The sequence below is a fragment of the Adiantum capillus-veneris genome, chromosome 19 (assembly GCF_014529385.1).
Source record: "Adiantum capillus-veneris isolate H3 chromosome 19, ASM1452938v2, whole genome shotgun sequence".
Classification (NCBI taxonomy): domain Eukaryota; kingdom Viridiplantae; phylum Streptophyta; class Polypodiopsida; order Polypodiales; family Pteridaceae; genus Adiantum; species Adiantum capillus-veneris.
The window spans coordinates 95083253-95102783 of NC_140949.1; the positions used below are offsets into that span (position 1 = coordinate 95083253).

The following is a 19531-nucleotide window of genomic DNA, read 5'->3' on the forward strand; positions in this document are numbered from 1 at the left end:
GAATGGCTTCTACCAAGATCTACCATGAGTCCTCCCACACTGGGTGGTCGGACATGCTAGGGGACATACACACCACACCTCCCCCTTAGGGAAAGAAAGATGGACATCTTTTTAGAATTTTGGGCTAGAAATGGACTCGATAGGAAAGGATCAACGGGCCAACACCTCATCGGCGGGGGAGTGGTCATACAAAGGCTTAGGGGCTAAGGGGTTGAAGTTAAGGGACTAGATTTGTCATCATGCCGATCATCATCAAGGCATGGAACTCTGACATCTCGCTTATGGAAACACTATGTTATTATCCCAATGTAATGGACAAGACGAGGAAGGACAAACTAAGGATTGGGCACGATATTCTTGTGACATACATTCATTTCCATAAGGGGTTTGGTGTGATGATAGGATTGCTCACCAAGACTTAAATGAAAAGAGACTTTGACTAATAAACAAAAAAATAGAAAAGGATAGGCTATGCGGCTGAGACTCTGCATCACCACTATGAAAGAGAAAAGACCGGGCACCTCTGCAACAAAGCTGTACAACTCTCGTCTCTCAAAGAAACTTGTAGGCATGTGTGCCAAGTGGCCTTCTTCATCACCACTTCCATCATCTTTGTCTCCTAAGCATTCAAATGTAGTGACATGACTTGCGTGTGCTTACTTGCATTGTGATTTAGCAAATTTTTTTGAGCATCTGCCTAGGCTCTTTGCAGATCCAACTTCAATGGTTCCAAAGGCTGGAGTTCTTGTTCCATTCTCAAAGAGTTCAGCAAGGCCACAAAGCTATGCTTCCTTCTTCCCCTGTATATTTCTCAAACCTTGTTGCAGACACTATACTTCTTGTTGTGTTGCAGCCAGCTCCTACCGGAGATCCACACAAGTTGTAGCCAGCCTCTCATTCTCTGTCAATAGTCTTTTGAATCTCCTTATGCTGAGTAGCTACCTTCTCCTCCATGACCAGGCCTGAAGGTGGCAGCACATCCATGATTGCATCAAATTGGATTTGGCATGGATGTGAAATGCAAGCGACCCATTTGGTGTGGCCTTGGTTGCTGCCATACAAAGCTTTACTGAATTGGGCGTACAGGACATCAACCGCATAAATAGCATTGTCTAATGAGCCAATAGTATCATGGGCATCCATCAAGCTCATGCATAGGCTCGGGCGATTAGAGAGGTTAACAACGGAGCATGCAAAATTAATGTTGGACTTGAGTGAAAGATAATGTTGCACAAGCTGACGGCTTAGGCCGGTGATGGGCACCTCATAATTGATCTGGAATGCCGACAAGTTTCATCACCTAATCTTCTAGCATAAACTGAAACAAGGAGCATCGCAGAAGTCCTTGAAGGTGTTCGACCTACTGCAATTAACAATGTCACTTTCGGACCTGGCTTGGACACCTTGCAAACACCTTGCTATAGAGAGCGACGTTCTTGAAGAAGTAGGTGCCGACACACTACAAACGTCAATAGGACCTCGCCATCAGTTATCTTCGCTGATGTACCAAAACGAGTTTGCTAATATGGTTGGTGCCTCATTTCCTCATTTGGGCGCCTACAAGATAGAAGGAGAACTACCCTATGTCAAAATAGAATGCCATGGTCAGTGACAGGCAAACCCAAGCACGTAAAGAGAACTACCCTATGTCAAAATAGAATGCCATGGTCAATGATAGGCAAACCCAAGCACGTAAAGAGAACTACCCCAAGAATATTGTTATGTCCGTCTCCTCCACCAATGTAGTGTGCTCACATGTGGACCAAATGAGTCTCCCTCTTGCGTACAAGAGCACCTCCTTATATTAAGTATAGAGAGAGTACATGTAAAGAATGGCTTCTACCAGGATCTACCATGAGTCCTCCCACACTGGGTTGTCGGACATGCTAGGGGACATACACACCACAATATATATATATTCTATGTATTGTTTTTATATTTCTTTTTAATAGCTACTAGGAAGGAATCAAATCCTAGTGGAACACTAGCTTGCATAATTCTCAAAGATACACCTGTTTTAATGCATTATTGAAAGCATGATTACAAAACTTTATCAAGAAGCAATGTCATGCTTTCATATGGCATGAGGTGTCCATTGGAATCAAATGAAAGTCTAGGCTAAGGGGACCACAAGAAGACTTTTGTTGCCAAAATGTACCCTATTTTGATATTTTTTTACACAAGGCTTCAATCAGAATTGGAAAAGGGAGTCGTAGCTAATGAGTTGAATTTTCTACCCCTATTTTTACTTTTTTATTTGGAGCCATGGTTGAGGAGATATGATCAAAATATTGGAGCCGAGTCTGCCCACATCATGCAGGGACAACCCATTTCAAACTTTTTTCAGTTTCTGTTCACACTGGCTCTTCTCTTCTTGTGTAAACCCTTGGGGGTTCCCTTCACCTACCTCTTCTTCCTTGAAAACCATTCAATCCATTCATGAGATGAATTCATGAGTGAGTGAGAGGATTGATGCCTAATTATACTTAGCCTTAAACATAAGCCTAAGCCTATACTTGCTCCTAGAGGAAGACTAGCCATTCTTGTAAGCTATCCTTGGAAGATCAACTCTAATCACAGAAGGTTTTGAACGTGGTGCATCAATCAAGGCTAAAGCCTTCCCTCTTCATCTCTCTATAAATTCTAGGTTCTCCTTGCTACAGGTACATCTCTCCCTGTAGTATCCTTAATGCCTACGGGCAAGAATAGGGCTTGGGAGGGAAACTTCTCATCTCTTTAGTTCTCTCGTATCTACATTTCTCACATACTATCCTAGATTAATAACCCAAATGATGTGAATTTCTATCTCTTGCACTCTGTGCGATCTATTAGAATTAACGTATGGATTAGCCATAAAATACACTTTCAACAACGTATAGTGTTTCTCTTTGGCTTAGAAAGGCTCAATGAAATACTTCTTTCACCGGATCCCATCATACTACCCCTTATAGACTATAACTTTTCTTTTGACATGAGTGTAGTTATCTTGCTATGAACCAAGAGGGTTTGTACACACAATTAATCCCAATCACTAGAGAAAACATATATATTATGGTAAGCACAAAATTAGAATTCCAAAGAACAATTCGTAGCTTGTTTGGTCGGCAAAGATTGAATGTCATTAACTCATCTATTAACCCTTTTAAATTATCCATGATACGATATGACCAAAGCCTTGATGTTTTCATCTTTGTGTTGTTTTGATATTCTCTTTTGTGTTCTTTCTTTGTGTGTGTGAGTACAAGAGAGGAAGAGTGGGGCTTCTTTGATTGTACTTCCTTCCAAACCCTAAACTTCATGGCATCTATGGTTTAACTCCTTCATATAGTTTTTAAAGTTCTCTCACAAACTCTCACAGCCAAAAGCCCGATGCTTTCCTAGCAAGACCGCAAATTTCTCGATATATTTTTGGTGAACCCGATCGAATCTACCAGGGTGAGAGTTTTTGCGTAACCATGGGTGATCATGTTGAGCAACAAGGTATGCATACTGACCCAACAACAATGCAAATGTTTCAAGAATTTGCAATGTTCATGCAACAACAACATGCCACTGAAAGAAGGAATATTTGAGCAACCAAATCCATACAATCGATCCTCAACAGAATGGATCGGTTCAATGGAAAAGATAGAACCAAGTACTTACACAAGTATGTGAAGGAGATGGAGTTGCATCATGTGTCAAAAGGTGAGACGTTTCAAAGCTTTGCGCTAGTTGTTGCTCCAGAAATTAGGGATCATGTTAGGGAAATTAAAGATGGGCATGGGAGAAACTGGGAAGAACTCAAAGTAGCTTTATAGGAGGAATATTTCATGGAGGACTCTGAGAGAGTGACCAAAAGGACATTCTTAGAATGGGTAGTCAAGCCAAAGCAAGGACTATCAATAACAAAGCTACTTAAGGAATTTGAGCGGCGCTATGCACAACTCACCAGGATAGAAAGGGCCACTCTAGATGCAAAGAAGACAGATCTTTTCTTACAAGCTGCACGTAAAGAGTTTTTCTTTAAAAATGGAGCTTCTTCTTAAAGATAAAGATGATGAGAAAGGACTAAAGATAGACTAGAATGAGGTTGAAGGTGCTGTCTCACTGCTTGCTAAACGACAAAGAAAAAGGGACAAGATGGTAGTAAACACTACAAGTCCTTCCACCTCAACTTCTGACAAAATGGTAAAGCCTACTTTTATCGCTCCTAAGTTTAATGAATCCATGCTAGATGCGTTTGTGAAGGGAATGCATGACTTGAAGGTGAAGTTTGCAAAGCTTGAATAAAAAGGCCAACCATCAGGGCCACTTCCTAAGCACTTCCTAGGCAAAGACAACAGCCCAAAGAAGGGTTTGTTAATAGATGTATTTGGTGTGATAGTACAGACCATGTAAGAAGGGATTGTGATAGTTTTAGTGATTCTTTGACAAAAGATGTTGTCTTTTTTTAAGGATGATAAAATCCACTTAAGAGAGACTGGTCTACCCTTGAGAACTAAATTTGGGAAAGGGGGAATGCAAACCTTAGTTGAAGATATGGTATATGGAGTAAAAATTGAGCATCTTAGTGATGAAGAGGTGAGTAATCATCATGGTCTACTTTGGCCAAACGTTGTGGAATTAGCTAAAAAGGAAAATATTACAAAAGACATTCTACATGAAGCAGGTGATTGCATATGAATAGAAACAGGGTGGAGTGATCCAGTGGATTCAATGTCAGTCCATACCTATGTTACAAACTGCCAAATCCATGAATCCATTGTAGAAGATAAGTGTAGGCGTGAAAATGGTGATGATGCGCCTTCAAAAAGAGCTACAAGAAGTGGAGGGAGGAATGATGCAGCACCTTTGCGAGCACCACCAACACAGGAGGCACCTTCACCAGAAGTGACCATGGAGGAATCTACAACAGGAAACAAAAATGAGCCAACAAAACATAAGCCAAAAGGACCAACTTACAAACTACAATCTGACATTGATCTTGCTACAGACTTGAAGAAAGTTCTGGTTCATACAACTTTTAAAGCATACTCTCCAATCGGATTGAGTGGTTGACGGTCTTCTGGTGCTATATCTAGTTGTAGACCTGAAATTTTGCAACTTCACATAACAACTCACAATTGGTTCCTTCGGAGAGAGCAATGTTCTGAAATCTGCCTTGGATTCTAATTACCCTACTCCTAGGTTCTACTGTAATGGGGTTGTGGAAAGTGTCCACAAACACTCTCTCATATATAAAAGGGACTTCTAATTTCAAGCTCCACCACTTGTCCAACCGTACTTCCATTAAAAGAAGCAAGGGCTACTTGGACATTGAGAACCAAGGCCCTACAATAGTTCACCTTGTACATTAACTAGGTCCACCACTTGTCCAAGCTTTACTCTCATATAGAAAGGGACTTTTGGTTTTTAGATCCATCACTTGTCTGCAAGAAACACCAGCTTCTACTTTTTATCTTTCAGCTGAGTCAATTCAAAGGGTTTCATGCATTGATTTTTGTGGAAAAAAATGTTTTCAGTTTGCAGATCGTGATTTGGTGACAATATTACGGCAAGATTTTCAGGGAGAGTCTCAAAAAGCACGCACAAATTATGTATGATGTCTTGTCTATATGCTATCAGAAAGATGAGAAGATGCGATACCAATTCAAGATAAATGGCTCTATTGTTTGCTGCAGAGCATGGTATGAGCTACATGAAATACCAAAGACATCATTTTACCGTTACAAGGAAAATTTTGAAAACAGTGCGCGCTAATATGCTCATGGTAACACATGTACATTGAGAAGAGGACTTCAACATACTAGTTTAGCAAGAGCACTATTAAATGAATTTGTGGATAACAACTCTAAGAAGATGCCACATAGAAGCAAAACACTACTAGATGGCTCAAGAGAGACTCAATTAGTGATTCCATCAATGTACAAACAAGTTGACATTTTAAGCAAAATCAACACAACAGTGGACCAAATAGGCTATGAGAAAAATTTATCTCAATCTTCTTTTGGTAGAATTTGGAACAAAGAGTATCCACATGTCACTTTAACAAAGGCAAGTGAGTTCTCTATGTGCAATGTATGTCAATCAAAGAAAGGCTAGAAGCTAAACCTTCTCTTGAAGAGAGGGCTCTTCTCTTGAGAGAAAGAGAAGTTCACATGGCACAGCAGAAGAGTTGTAGGCACTTATATTATGCATGTTGCACATATTCAGAAACTCAACCAAAAAAGTATGTTTGTATAATCCATGATAAGATGGATCAAAATAAGGCTACCATTCCTAGATTACGCATTGTTCCTAAGGGTGTGGATTCAAAATACAATTTGCAGGTGGCTTTGATAGGTATGATCACTCATGGCCATGGAGAAGGTCATTATGGTCACTTTGTCTAGAATGGTTTGTGGCCAGCTGATCCAAATCTTACAATTGGCTCAATTGCTAATTGTTTACATAACTTTGAGAGGATATATAAGCATCCTCTTGGTGATCTGACAACAAATGGACTTCCAAGGAGTATTATCTCTCTACTACATGCTTTGAACTCAAGGGATGCTTTAGACCACCACAACTTGAGTGATAGAAAAGGGCCCATCGTGCAACCATCGGAAGCTACAGAAGCGGAATCGGGGTCAGCGTTTTGCAAGTTGCCAGAGAACTTGTTATTACAATTGGATAATTGTGCAGGGGAAAACAAAACTTGATACTTATTTGCCTATTTGTTAATGCTTGTTGTTTGCAAGGAGTGTTTTCAAAACCATCCAACTAGGATTTTTGATGGTTGGGCATACACATGAGGACATAGATGCCATGTTTAGTAAGTTTTCAAAGAAATTGAGAGTTACACAAATATATACTTTGCCACACTTGATGGATACATTATGAGAAATAGCTCATCTTCATCTCTAGCCCCATTTTTGCTTGAAAAGGTCCCCAATTTCAAGCAATATTGTGATGGTTATCTTTGAGATGGACAAGACATACTTGTTGGACATTCCAAACCACTTCAATTCACGTTTTTTATGCAAGATGAGACACCAATGATGCAGTATAAGGCACATGTAGGTATATCAAGTTGGAATGGAAGCATTCGCCTTTGGAAAACAGACATAGAAGGAAATCCAATGTTGCCACATGGAGATCCACCTTTGGTGCCAATGGCAGAATATGTTAAGGCTCATGAAGAAGTGATTTTAGGGTTGAAGAATTATATTAAGTTTTGGCAAAATCTAAGGAATGGTTCAAATATGCCACGGTATTATAGACCTGTGATAGATTACCTGGAGTAAGGTGATTGACGAGCTTGGAAAAGCAACCATATTAGAGGGAGGCTTGTATGAAAACTTTTGGCCAACAACTCAGGACTCTTGTCACCTACAATCCACTACAATGAGCTTACAACAAGGAGCAAAAATATTCCTAGGCCTTGAAGAGTTGAATGATCATTTTTGTGGTCCTCAATGAGATAGACCAAGGGAAGAGTTTGAACCTATGTCTGATGTGCACCAAGGTGACTTTGTTATGCTGGCTCCAAGTGACATGGAAATCTATCCATTTTGGCTCGCAATGGCTTTATTAGACATTGATAACAAGCCTATATTACCAAACTACAAAAAAAAATTGATTCGATATTGGGAACCTTGTGCAAGAAAGAGTTGGATGACGGATACTCAAGCTTGCACTAATTTTTGGAAGGGTTTTTGGGCTATCAATTGATGGGACCCACAAGTGTGGGAAACGGTAGATGCAATTGTTTGGTAACGAAGACCCAACAAAGAAGGATCGTTTTTCTAGAATTAAGATTCCAGAAAGGCATGCTCTAAAAGCTAAAGCAAGTCTTACTCATGCACATCATCCACGCTTGGATCAAAATTTGGATATGGCATCAAATTTGGAGTAGATTATGTGGAGCTTCTATTGTAAACAAGATCTCTAGCTGTATCAACCTTTCTTTCTTTTATTTAATAAAGTGAGTTTCTTCAAATTCATGCTTTGTTCATCCTCTTGACTTTTGGTGTTTATCAACACCACAATCCAATAAGATTTTCACTCTATCTTATCAAAAAGTTTGTCTCCTTTTTTCCCACTTTAAGTTGGAAATTCCAAATTACATGAATTTGGTCAATTTGGAGATTCCCATAATGCGGGATTTCTACCATAATATCTAATATGGTCTTTTATTGTTAGTACTCCAAAAACATTGTTCAAATACCCAAGAAGGATATACCCAAATTTTCAAAGCTTTGAAGACCAGATTCTCTAAAGTGCAAATAATGGAGCAAGCATGGGCTGTAGTGAGGCGACTTAAACAACATGGTGAAGACTACTATGCTTATGAGGCAATTTTTTCTCGTCAATGGGTATAATGTGGATTTAATTCTACTTTTGGATTATGTAAAGATGGATCAAGTTATTTTTGGATTGTCTTCTTTTCTAAAGACAAAAAAAACTTGTAGTGGACCCTCCACTTTTGAAAAAACAACCTCTATTGCTTGCAAAAGTTTCACAAGTACTTCTACATAAAAAATGGATTCCATCATGATGTTGGGAGAGCCTACCATCAAGTAAGTGTTTCATTCAAGGAATCATCCTCTTTACCATATTTCTTTCCTTCTACTTTGAGAAATATTAAAGATGATTTTTATATGCCAACTGATGATTCAAGTGCTAAATTGTCTGATAGAGATTCAAATGTGGCATCTCTTTCTTCTACATTCATCACAAGGCTGCAACAATTTGCATACAATATCTCAAATGGCATTGAGGATGACTCAATAATGGATACATCCAGCCTTTTGGAGCCTCAATTTTTTGTCAAAGCCAGGAAAGCTTCTGTGCAATGCAACTCTATGGAGTATGAAGACCTCAAAGGTAGCTTTTGTCTTATGGAGATTTTTGAGAGTGCTTCTTGTTTAAAAGAAGAGAGTGAAAAAGAAGAGAAGATAATAGGTGAAGAGACCATAGACTACATTGATCATAGAGAGAAGATTGTGAACATGGACTACCTACCCCAATACAAAGTATAAGAGTGTAAAGTGGATTCACGTGAGGATGATCCTCAAAAAGTGTGAAGGGACATTAAAAAAATATGGTATGAACCATGTGTGCTAAGCATGGAAGAGCCTACCATACAAGAAGCCAAGGCTTTCACAAGTTTAGAAAGTAATCCATCAACTTTGGAGGTAGTACAATGTGAGGAGTTTCAGCTTTGTTTGGCGGGGGGGGGGGGACTTAGAAGTGAATGAAGAATATGGGAGAGTAGTAGAAAATAGGATCCATTAGAAAATTTTGGAGGTCATTGCGAGCGCCTTATTGAAGAGAGAGAGAAAAGAAGTCGCAGCCAATGAGCAGCAACCTTACGTAACGTAGAAATACATGGACAACAACACAAACATGAAAGAAAACATCTTAAAACATTTAGTTTTGTCCCATTTTCATAAGGTAACTTCCTCGTCTCACAAAGTAGGGCTCACTGCTAGTAGCCGTCAAGTTCATGAGACCTGACTATTGATTGATAGCTAACTCTCTCCCTTCATTAAAAGATATTCACTACCTTTATGAAAGGCTTCCAAACCTCATTCTCCCTCCATTTTACCTATGGCTTTGTCTTCTACCCACCCAAGAAGTTCTAGAGGTTGCTCTACACGTGCTGAATGAATTTATGGTCATCCATAACAAATCTGCTCCCTATCATCCACAAGCAAATGGACAAACTGAGCACATGAATAAAATTCTTAGCTTGGTATTGACTAAAGTGGTTAGCTCTTTAGGACAAACTGATTGGGAAATGAATCTACATGCCGCTCTATGGGCTTATAGAGTTTCATTCAAGACAACTTTAAATGCTACACCCTTCAACCTTGTTTATGGTCTTGATGAAATACTGTCGATAGAATTTCTATTGCTGACACTAAGGGTATCTAAGGATCTAGAGTGGATTGGGCATGAACTATTAGAGCACAAATGCACTGGTAGATGCCTAAGATCGAATGAATGCAGTTAGTTATTCCACGTACAAGAAAGCAACGAATTAGTCTCTAGCATCGGGAATATGGGCTATCAAAGGATGCAACAAAAACCCAACACCAGCATTGGAAGTAGTCAACTTGAACATACAAATGAACATATATGAATAAAACAATGATGTTTGGGAATCTCATGGATGCGGATGTACTAGGCAGTACCAGGCTGGGACACCAATCAACTCAAGCTATCACCTAAAGGAGGACAACTCGTCATTCCAATTGCACCAAACAAAGAGGAATGGAAAAGAGGCTACCCACAAAAGAAACCAAGGAGTAAGAAATCTTCTTCATCCTCTAGACAAGCAAATGCTACAAGTAGCATGCAAGGAGTCAGGAAAATTTGGGTACCAAAAGTACAACTCAAGGACAAGCTATCTCAAATTTGGGTGCCTAAGAACTCATCTACCATACCAAAGAAAGTTCCAAATTTAACAACTCAAAGAAAAACATCTTCGAGAAGGGAACGTAAACAAGATGGGTTTGTAGGAAAAAGGAGCATTTATCTTCTCCACAAACTGTAAAGCCGATGAATCAGTGGAAGGTTAAGTCTCAAAACACTCAACCACAACATTTCATCAATGAAAAACCAAGATACTAGTGGCGAGTTAAAGCTCAGAAACCATCTTTGTTGACGGGCGAGTGTCAACGACATGCATTATGCTTCATTGGTGTGTACATATATTTTTTGTATTTACGGGCTCCATAGTGGGTTTCAAGTTGTACATTGATGATTAGATGAGCCTAGATACCTGCAGCATGTTATACATTTTTTGACCGTCCGCCCTTGTATATAAGTCAATTCACAAGATGTGAAAGGGCATTCTTAGAGAAGAGAGTGTGAGGGAGTGTGCAGAAGAAGAAGAGGAGTGGCTATGGATCTTGGATCTTCCACATCATATGTAGTGGTCATTGGGATTAATGGAAGCTAATTTCTCTCTACTTTCTCTTGTCTTTCAAGCTTATGTGTGTTAATGGTGTATGATTAGTGTTAATCTTCTCTTCTCTCTCAAGTTTTCCCTCTTATTTGAGCATTCTTGCTTCACATGTGTGCTAGATTGGAGTGTGTGTGTACGTGGGCTGCATACATTTCTCTCATTAGGCTTCTTTGTGTATGCTTAATGTGTGATTAGAGTGTGTGTGCTTGAGATTAGAGCAAAGGGATACACCATTGTCTGCATGATTAGAGAGTTAGAGTGTAGATTGAGAGTGTGTGTGCATGGATCTTGCTTCATCGGCTTTCCCTCTTCTCATCTCTTGCTTTACCCCTCTTCCTAGAGTTCTCATTCCATCACATTAGGTGCATCCATGCCTCCATGCACTATTCGGATCCACCGGATTGACATTATGTCGGTGGGTTGTGCGTTGTGCTATGACCGCCAACATTGGCGTCGCTGCCGGGGATCGAGCGCCTAAGCTAGAGGATCACCTGCGTGATGGTTTGAGTTTCTAATTTTAATTAGGATTAGGTGTTGGTGATTATAATTTGTGGATTTATGGTGAGATTTGGTTAAGAAATTGTGATTAATTTATATGTTTTTCTTTTTTTCACTAATTATTCACTAATTTTCTACTAATCCGATTTGAGTGCTTTATATGTGTGTATGAGTAATTAGAGGCTTAAGCATCACTCTTTTGATAAGAAATTGCAAAAAAATTGAGTGAAATCGAGTGATTTTTGAGTGTGTAATTAGGGATTTTTTTCTAATTAGGCTCTCTAATTACTCTCTAATCACACGTGATTTTTGTTTCACACATAGCTAAATCATTGATTTGAAGTGTGATTATCATTCTTATGTGTTTAATTTGATTGAAAATGATGCTACACATGAGATTTTGTGCTTGATTGATTGTAGGTGAATTGTGGCTAAGCGGTTGCTAGTACACACACATGTGTGTAGGCGTCAATTGGAGTGAAAAATCGACGCGATGCTTACGTTATTGTGAGTGCATTAACCAATTCATTTGCTGATTTGATTTGCAATTTTGATTAAAGATAAATTTCACAAAAAATTAGTGCAAATCTAAGTGCAATTAGTGTGCCTATATGTAGGCAAAGTTCACATTTTTTAGTGCAAATCAGTTTTTTCATTGCTAAAATTGCGTCAAAATGCTGCCCAATTTTTGCTAGATTGTGTGTGCATTGATTAGCGATTAGTGCTTGATTATGCTTGTGTGTGCACACTTAATTGGGCTTGTAATTGATTGCAACTTGATGTGAAATTGGATGAATTGCAAAGTTCAAAGTGTGATGATCAATTGTATATGCTTAATTTTGCTTAATTCTATTGCTAATTATGCTAATTTTTAGTCAAAATTAGGCAAAAAGAGAAGCAAAAATCGGCCTAATTTGGATGCAAAATGCATAAAAATTTGATTTTGGGTGTGATTTTGAAGTGTTAATTGCAAAAAAATCTTCACCAAATTGAGAGCGTACGCACTTCACGACCTATTTTTAGCGCATAGGTCTCACTTCTCGGAACAGTTTGTGCATTTACTTAAATTGGGTGTGTGTGTGCATTTACTTGATTTAGGTGTGTGTGTGCACTTACTTCATTTAGGTGTGTGTGCATTTACTTAAATTGGGTGTGTGTGCACTTACTTGATTTAGGTGTGTGCATCATTTAAGAGGGGTGTGTGTCATCCTCAATTTGGGTGTGTGTAAAGTGTAGTGCACAAGCAAACAAAGGGAGTGGGGGTCAAGCACATGTACATGCTTGTTTTTAGGTGTGTGGAAAGGGAGTAAAGTCAACAAAAGACAAAGCATGTGAGAAAAGAATCTAGGTGAGAGAGAGAAACAAAGTCGACAAAGATAATAAAAAGAGTGTGAAAGCACAAGAAAACAAAATTTGATTTGCATGGGCGTCCGAATTTAAAAGGCCTTTTATAAAAAAATAAAAAATAAAAAACTTTTAAAAAAACGATTTTTTTAAATTTATTATTATTATTTTTTGCTTTCTTTCTTTGCTTCTCACACATATTCCATACGCATCACACGCCCCACATACTCGACGCTCACGCGCATGTACACACGATTAGACACATTTAGAGCAAATACGTCCTAGAGTTAGGTTTTGCCAGATTTGAGTCCGATTGTATGCATAAACCTCGACTTAGTGCAGATTTTGATTTTAGTCTACATTCGACGAGTTGACGAGGTTTAGAGGCCTATCACACGCCGAGAGCGCACATATGATGGCCATGACCACTTCCTGCTCTGAGTACACATTGCTCACATTTGTAGGCGAGCATAGAGGCCGACCCTTTTACACAGAAACATATGGACATTTATTTGTCCAGTGCCGCGCTTCCTTTGGCCCACACAGACCCTCCAGGTGGTGCGAGTCCTTCCCGACGACACGCGGGATGGCACATTTAGAGATGACTATCGCGCCACGTATGTGGTCGACCATTTGATTAGGCTAGAGGAGATAGAGCTAGTACACGCAGATGATTGCCTTGAGGCCTTCCACCATCCTGTGCAAGTTACATTACAACGGGTAGGTCCTCGGGTGATCTATATAGATAGTGCTCAGTGCATATATCGATTAGAGTGTCGCACTTCTAGTAGACGCCTATCCACAGATGTTGTGACACTAGTTGGCGAGCCTAAAGACAGATGCTACATGAGCACCACAGGCATTGAGATTTACTTTTTGACTTGTGGATTGCCGTAGGATCCTCGACCGACCCAGCGTCCTACTTCAAGTGCTCAGTGCATATATCAATTAGAGTGTCGCACTTCTAGTAGACGCCTATCCACAGATGTTGTGACACTAGTTGGCGAGCCTAAAGACAGATGCTACATGAGCACCACAGGCATTGAGATTTACTTTTTGACTTGTGGATTGCCGTACGATCCTCGACCGACCCAGCGTCCTACTTCAAGTAGGAGTGCCTTACCTCCTTTAGACACAGTGCCACCACTCACATCACTCAGGAAACCACCGCCAGGATTCTCCTCACCTAGACTTGATTTTCCGCCAAGATTTTCGAGCTATCACGAGTCTAGAGCGATGTACACGGCGATTACTAGCACTTTGCGTACCACTCAGAGTGAGCCACAGATAGAGACCTAGAGCCTTCGAGACACATACTTTAGAGAGTCTCAACCTCAACACCTTGCACCATCTAGAGACCCATGCTAGCCTTTGATGACACAGATTAGATAGCATACGAGAGAGTCTATGATGACCACATTATCCCAGTTGTTGAGAACACCAAAGGTAGGGCCCGGTAGATCACCCATTGTAGATATGAGTGCCCCTAGACCACTGACCCCCACCCTTCAGATACTGTCTGAGACCAGAGAGACTAGGGATAGCATGAGAGATATAGACGGTCAGATCTTGCATATAGTAGGCGGATCTCCACGAGGGGTTGCATATTATGTTGACACTTATGATCACCCCTTCGTGAGGCTAGCCACCCCGTAGCGCATGATGTCTACACCTAGGCAGATTGTGAGAGCCTACCCATAGGCCGATAGAGCATTTTTTATTGATGATCTCGGGGAGCAGTATCTCTTGATTGAGACCCTTGATTTTGATGACATTGAGCGAGTACACCCAGATGATAGCCTGGACACACAGACACATCCTAGGATAGTGGAGCTTCAGAGAGTTGAGTAGACTGTGATCTATCTAGATGAGCTTGGTCGTAGGTAGAGACGCCTGACGAGTGGTGGATCCAGAGATCCTTCAGCCTGCCTTCTTGCATATTTGATAGGAGATCCACGTGAGTGAGTTTATAGGGATGTCGACCATGCAATATATGTTTTGACTATAGGTCTACCCTACTCCCCTCGACTTAGACATGATGATTTATGTTTACCCACAACGACCACGCTAGCTCCACAGCTACCGAGAGCTCCGAGTCCTCGAGAGACACCACTAGAGAGATCACCTCCTAGGCTTCTTTTGTCACGTCGTATTCTACCACCTTGGGAGATTCCAGATGAGGATGATAGTGTGCCATGAGAGATAGCTCAAGCACCTAGCCTGCCACCAGAGGTAGAGCCCCTAAGACTAGAGCCCAGTCAGAGTATTGTTAGGGAGCCTACACCACCTACCACACTTATCCACGAGACTTCCAGCACACAGCGAGAGATCTCACAGAGTCATAGAGTGAGTGACTCCGATGGATTTGTTATAGATGAAACCACTCCACAGATTCTAGTTGCCCTTGAGCATCCTTGTTTAGATCTGCCGACCTCACAGAGGCCCTTAGAGATAGATGTCGAGCTAGAGCCCTCTACGAGAGTAGATCCCCCTATGAGAGAAGATGTACAGCCGACAGCATCGCTATCCCACTCTTTTAGCTTGCATAGCGGTGTCATAGCCAGTGAGTTATAGAGAGAGCAGCCACCACATATAGATGTTGCCCTAGTGCCATCTACAAGTGTCGATTCACGATCAGATCACCCGATTGAGCGGAGACCAGCCACAAGCCATACTTTTCTAGATCAGGTTCCTAGAGACCATATTACTGACACCACAGAGATAGAGGTTACACCACAGATACATGGAGGTACACGGACTAGAGTGACCTCTACTGACACCCTATGCAGGGATACGATAGCGCCTGCTAGACTTGTTTGAAGACCACATACACGGGCATCTCAGCCATGTGTAGAGCCTTCTCTAGGCAGAGGCTCTGCGACGATGAGTAGTGCCACTGAGGAGCGACACACAATAGATCAGGCACGTAGCTCTCCACGTAGAGCTTCTAGGACAACCCAACAAGTATTTGTTCCCCATGACGAGATACATGCTAGATTTTTACCTTGTGATGACACGATCATATTTCTAAAGAGCCATATGACCGACGACGGACTTTCACATGGTTGGCACATGATTACTTTGAGGACATGTTTGGGTACCTAGGCCATGAGCGGTAGCACACCCAGCGTATACAAGATCATACCCTAGAGCGAGACCTCCACGAGCCAGATGTCGAGAGATGAGACTACCCCTAGAGAGGTCGGTACCTTCATAGCAGATAGTATGTCCTAGAGCTAGATGCACACATAGACGCGCTAGGAGAGCTCATACTGACATCCCTACGAAAGCGTGAGCATTGCAGATTTGGCTACCGAAGAGCCTTCCACAGACTATTCGAGTAGAGGCTGATGCCCACCCTACGACCATTCCTTGTGCTGTTGAGCAGACTTTACATATGGAGCTAGGTGTTAGCCAGCCCTTGACTATCAGAGATTGAGCTAAGAGATTGCAGATCATGCTTCATGGTGAGAGCTCTCTCTTGACTCCTTGTTGCACAAGATTTGAGATTTGTACACATTGATATGTGCACTAGATTTATGTGCATATACTAGAGGCACTTTTTTCCCTTTTGGGTTTTTTCCCTCTGGATATCCAGGTTTTAGACCCTAGCTTAGATGTTTTATTTTATTATTATGTTACTTTTGTTATTTTATCTTGTTGCTGCTGACATACCTCTTGGAGGTACAGTGCTTTTGTTGATCTTTTGATGTAGCACGTAGACAGACATTAGCTTGCCCATGGAGATTGGACGATGTGCGCTCCTTGCCGCACTGTCGAAGCAAGGGACTTGCCAATACACCGTATGCGAGCCACAAACGGCTCCAAGCACACATCAAGCCTAAACTAGCAAGCTCAAGAAAACAAAGGGTGTGTCACTCACCGCTCTACGCTCGCCTTCGTGGTGGATTCCTCGCCGCGATGAAGAAGAAGCTGCAGTCGTGCCGCGCTCAACCGCTTCGCCGCCGTCGTGCCTTCGTAATGCTCGATCGCACACACACTCTCCCTCTCTCTCTCTCTCTCTCACACACACACACACACACAAGGAGGTGAAGAAGAAGAAGATGGAGCAAGAGCACTCTTCAATTGCACAAATGAGAGAATGAGTAAAAATTAGGTTTAGTTGGCTTTTATAGGAGCTCACCCCATTCACACTTGGGCGCCCATGCTTAACCAACTAATCCCTTGAATGTCCAAGTTAAAGTGCGCCTCTCATCGGTGATCACTCTACCTTTCCCTATTGGTCCGACAAGCCCGGTACCTGACTCTATCGAATACATAATACGCGTCCATCGTAGGTGATGGGGTGTCCGTGTGCCGTGAGGGTTAACATGCCCCCCTTCCTGATGTAGATTCCGTCCTCGGAAGCTATTGAGTTGAAGTTGGTTCGTCGAGGTGGAAGAGCATTTGAGATGAATGTCCTTAGCCTTCTTCAGTCACTGCAAAATCAAACAACATTGGCACAGTAATTGCATTCTCTTAAAAAGCATATGCAGTTTTAGGTAGACACATTGATTGGTAAAAGAATTTCAAACAATTGGTTAGCAATGAACATTAAATTGCAATGTAATCAAATGCATAAACAGATGTAAAGGTAGAAAATTAAACAAGTCTGGGGTCACTAATTTGACGGTCGAAAGGCACTAGAGATCAAGTATTAATACCATGGGTAAGCTTCTTAATTTTCTGTGGTCAATTAAGTTGTTTAATCACGAGAGCCAAGTATTGATGTTCGAGGGCTGACTAGAGGCTATATCTAGAAAACCTTGTAGTTAAGCTACCATAAAAGGAATTTCTCATGAAATCATCGCCTGACTGATTACTTTTTCTTTGACCCCCCAAAGTCTTTTCACACTGATTCAATTTTGATGTGTGTGCTTATTTTGTATGCCTTGGGTTTTTTGCTTCTCAAGGAAAAGCGCCCACACTGGGAACCTCTAGGGCTCTAGTACCATAGGCGATACATGTGAGTGAAGTACCAAATCAAGCTGAGATTTCTCTTCTAGCTTAAAATTTTACATTGTGGCACTTTGATTTTTTGTTTGTTCATTTTCAGCATTTAAATTTTGTAACTTCGGGGGGTCATATAACACTGTTACACTCCCCAGGCTCATCACATTAGTAAACTCCCTTTATAATACTTAAGCTAAAGGTCAATAGGGTTAAGCCCACTAGAAAGCCCTAGTACATTTCATACAATGCTGCCTAAATCGGATTAAGAACCTAAGTAACCATTGCTTATTAGGAAGGCATTCCCCATGGTATTAAGAGAAGATTTCTAATACCTAGCTTGGTCAAACTAGCTTAGTTGGACTGCTTGATTTTTAAACCTAGACAAGTGATTATGACAAAACATTACATTGAATTAAATGTTTGATACTAAGCCAATGCGCTGAATATTATGCTACCAATCACAATCAAAGCAGACAAACATGGATGCAAAAAGATAAGGGCAATGCTAATGGACAAGAAACACCTGTTTGTGTTGATGGTCGCGCTTGATTTGAAGGTTCCATGAAGGTCCAAATCCTATCAATAGCAACACGCTCCTGTACACACTAGGAAACAAAAGGACTACCTCCAGGATGCACATCAGCGGGAAAAGAGAACTTTGCTAATCTCTCAACTCTAAAATAGAAACACTCCTATCGTACTAATCTTACCTACCCTCCATCACTCAAGTGATGAGGATCAAAGGTGTTTTATGGCATAGGTTTCTGGTTCACTGTACCAGATGTGACATGTGTAGGTCTGAGTCAATGTTTTGACTTTTATTGTGCATACTCGTTTGCTAATTGCTCTTGCTCTTTTTTTTTTTTTGTGAGTATAAAGCTTTATATGTACATTCCCTAAGATTGGAATTGAGAGGTCAGGGAAAAAGGTTGAGAGGGAAACAAATGAATGATGGATGTCCACAAACACTCCCCCCTTCCTTAGGTAGATCATACCGTTTGAAATGAGCTTGTCACCCTTTGAAACCAATTGTTCCAGTTGGTAATAGGTGAGGATTTTTTCCAGTAGTTTTCTATTACCCTAGGTGCCTCGTCAAGTTGCAAGGGTGGTAAGGTACTCTCCCAGGATCGAACTTGAAGTGGTTCATTAGGTGATTCTTGAACACTGGGAGGTGTGGATTCTTTGGTAGCTTCATGGAGGTCCACTACTATAGATGGAGGCAGTGTAGAAGCTTTTACCTCTATGGATGTATTACATGATGAGCTAGAAGCGTCATGGGACTCCCCCCTTCCTGAGCTAGGTGGAACAAATCGTTCTTTCTTTGGTACCCAAACTAGCTCGGGAGCGGGTGTGTAGCATTCTGTGATTTTTTTCTTTTCACGATCATTGATTCGTTTTGGAGCTACGGGATTGGGCTCACTTGGGTCAGGTGTTAGGTAAGAGCACAATCTACGTTTTGGCACCCAGATTTGATCATTTCCTTGATAGTAGCCTTGGGCTTCCAATAGTCATTTAGGGATCCATCGCAACATTTTCTTACTTTTCTTGGAGCGAGTGGTACGTTTCTTACAAGGATTCTATTTTTTAGCACTAGCTATGGTCACTAAAGAAGCTTTAGGGACCCACTTGTATGTTTTCTTCGTTACATTAGGATGAGTCTTGTCAGAAGCGATATGCATTGCTTGTAGCATATTTAAGGGTACATGCATTTCATCCCCCTCAGGTGTTACCCAGGTCGTCCCCCTATTTCCCCAAGTGTCTATGGTTGATGCTAGGTGGACCCAATCCACATTGTCT

At 41.0% G+C, this 19531-nt stretch overlaps 2 pseudogenes; one reads left to right on the forward strand and one right to left on the reverse strand.

Annotated features, from left to right (window-relative positions):
• Positions 1–811: 811 nt before the first annotated feature.
• LOC147434496 (uncharacterized) lies at positions 812–1856 on the reverse strand (annotated as a pseudogene).
• An 11337-nt stretch (positions 1857–13193) lies between these two features.
• Positions 13194–13971, forward strand: LOC147434497 (uncharacterized; annotated as a pseudogene).
• The last annotated feature ends 5560 nt before the right edge of the window (positions 13972–19531 follow it).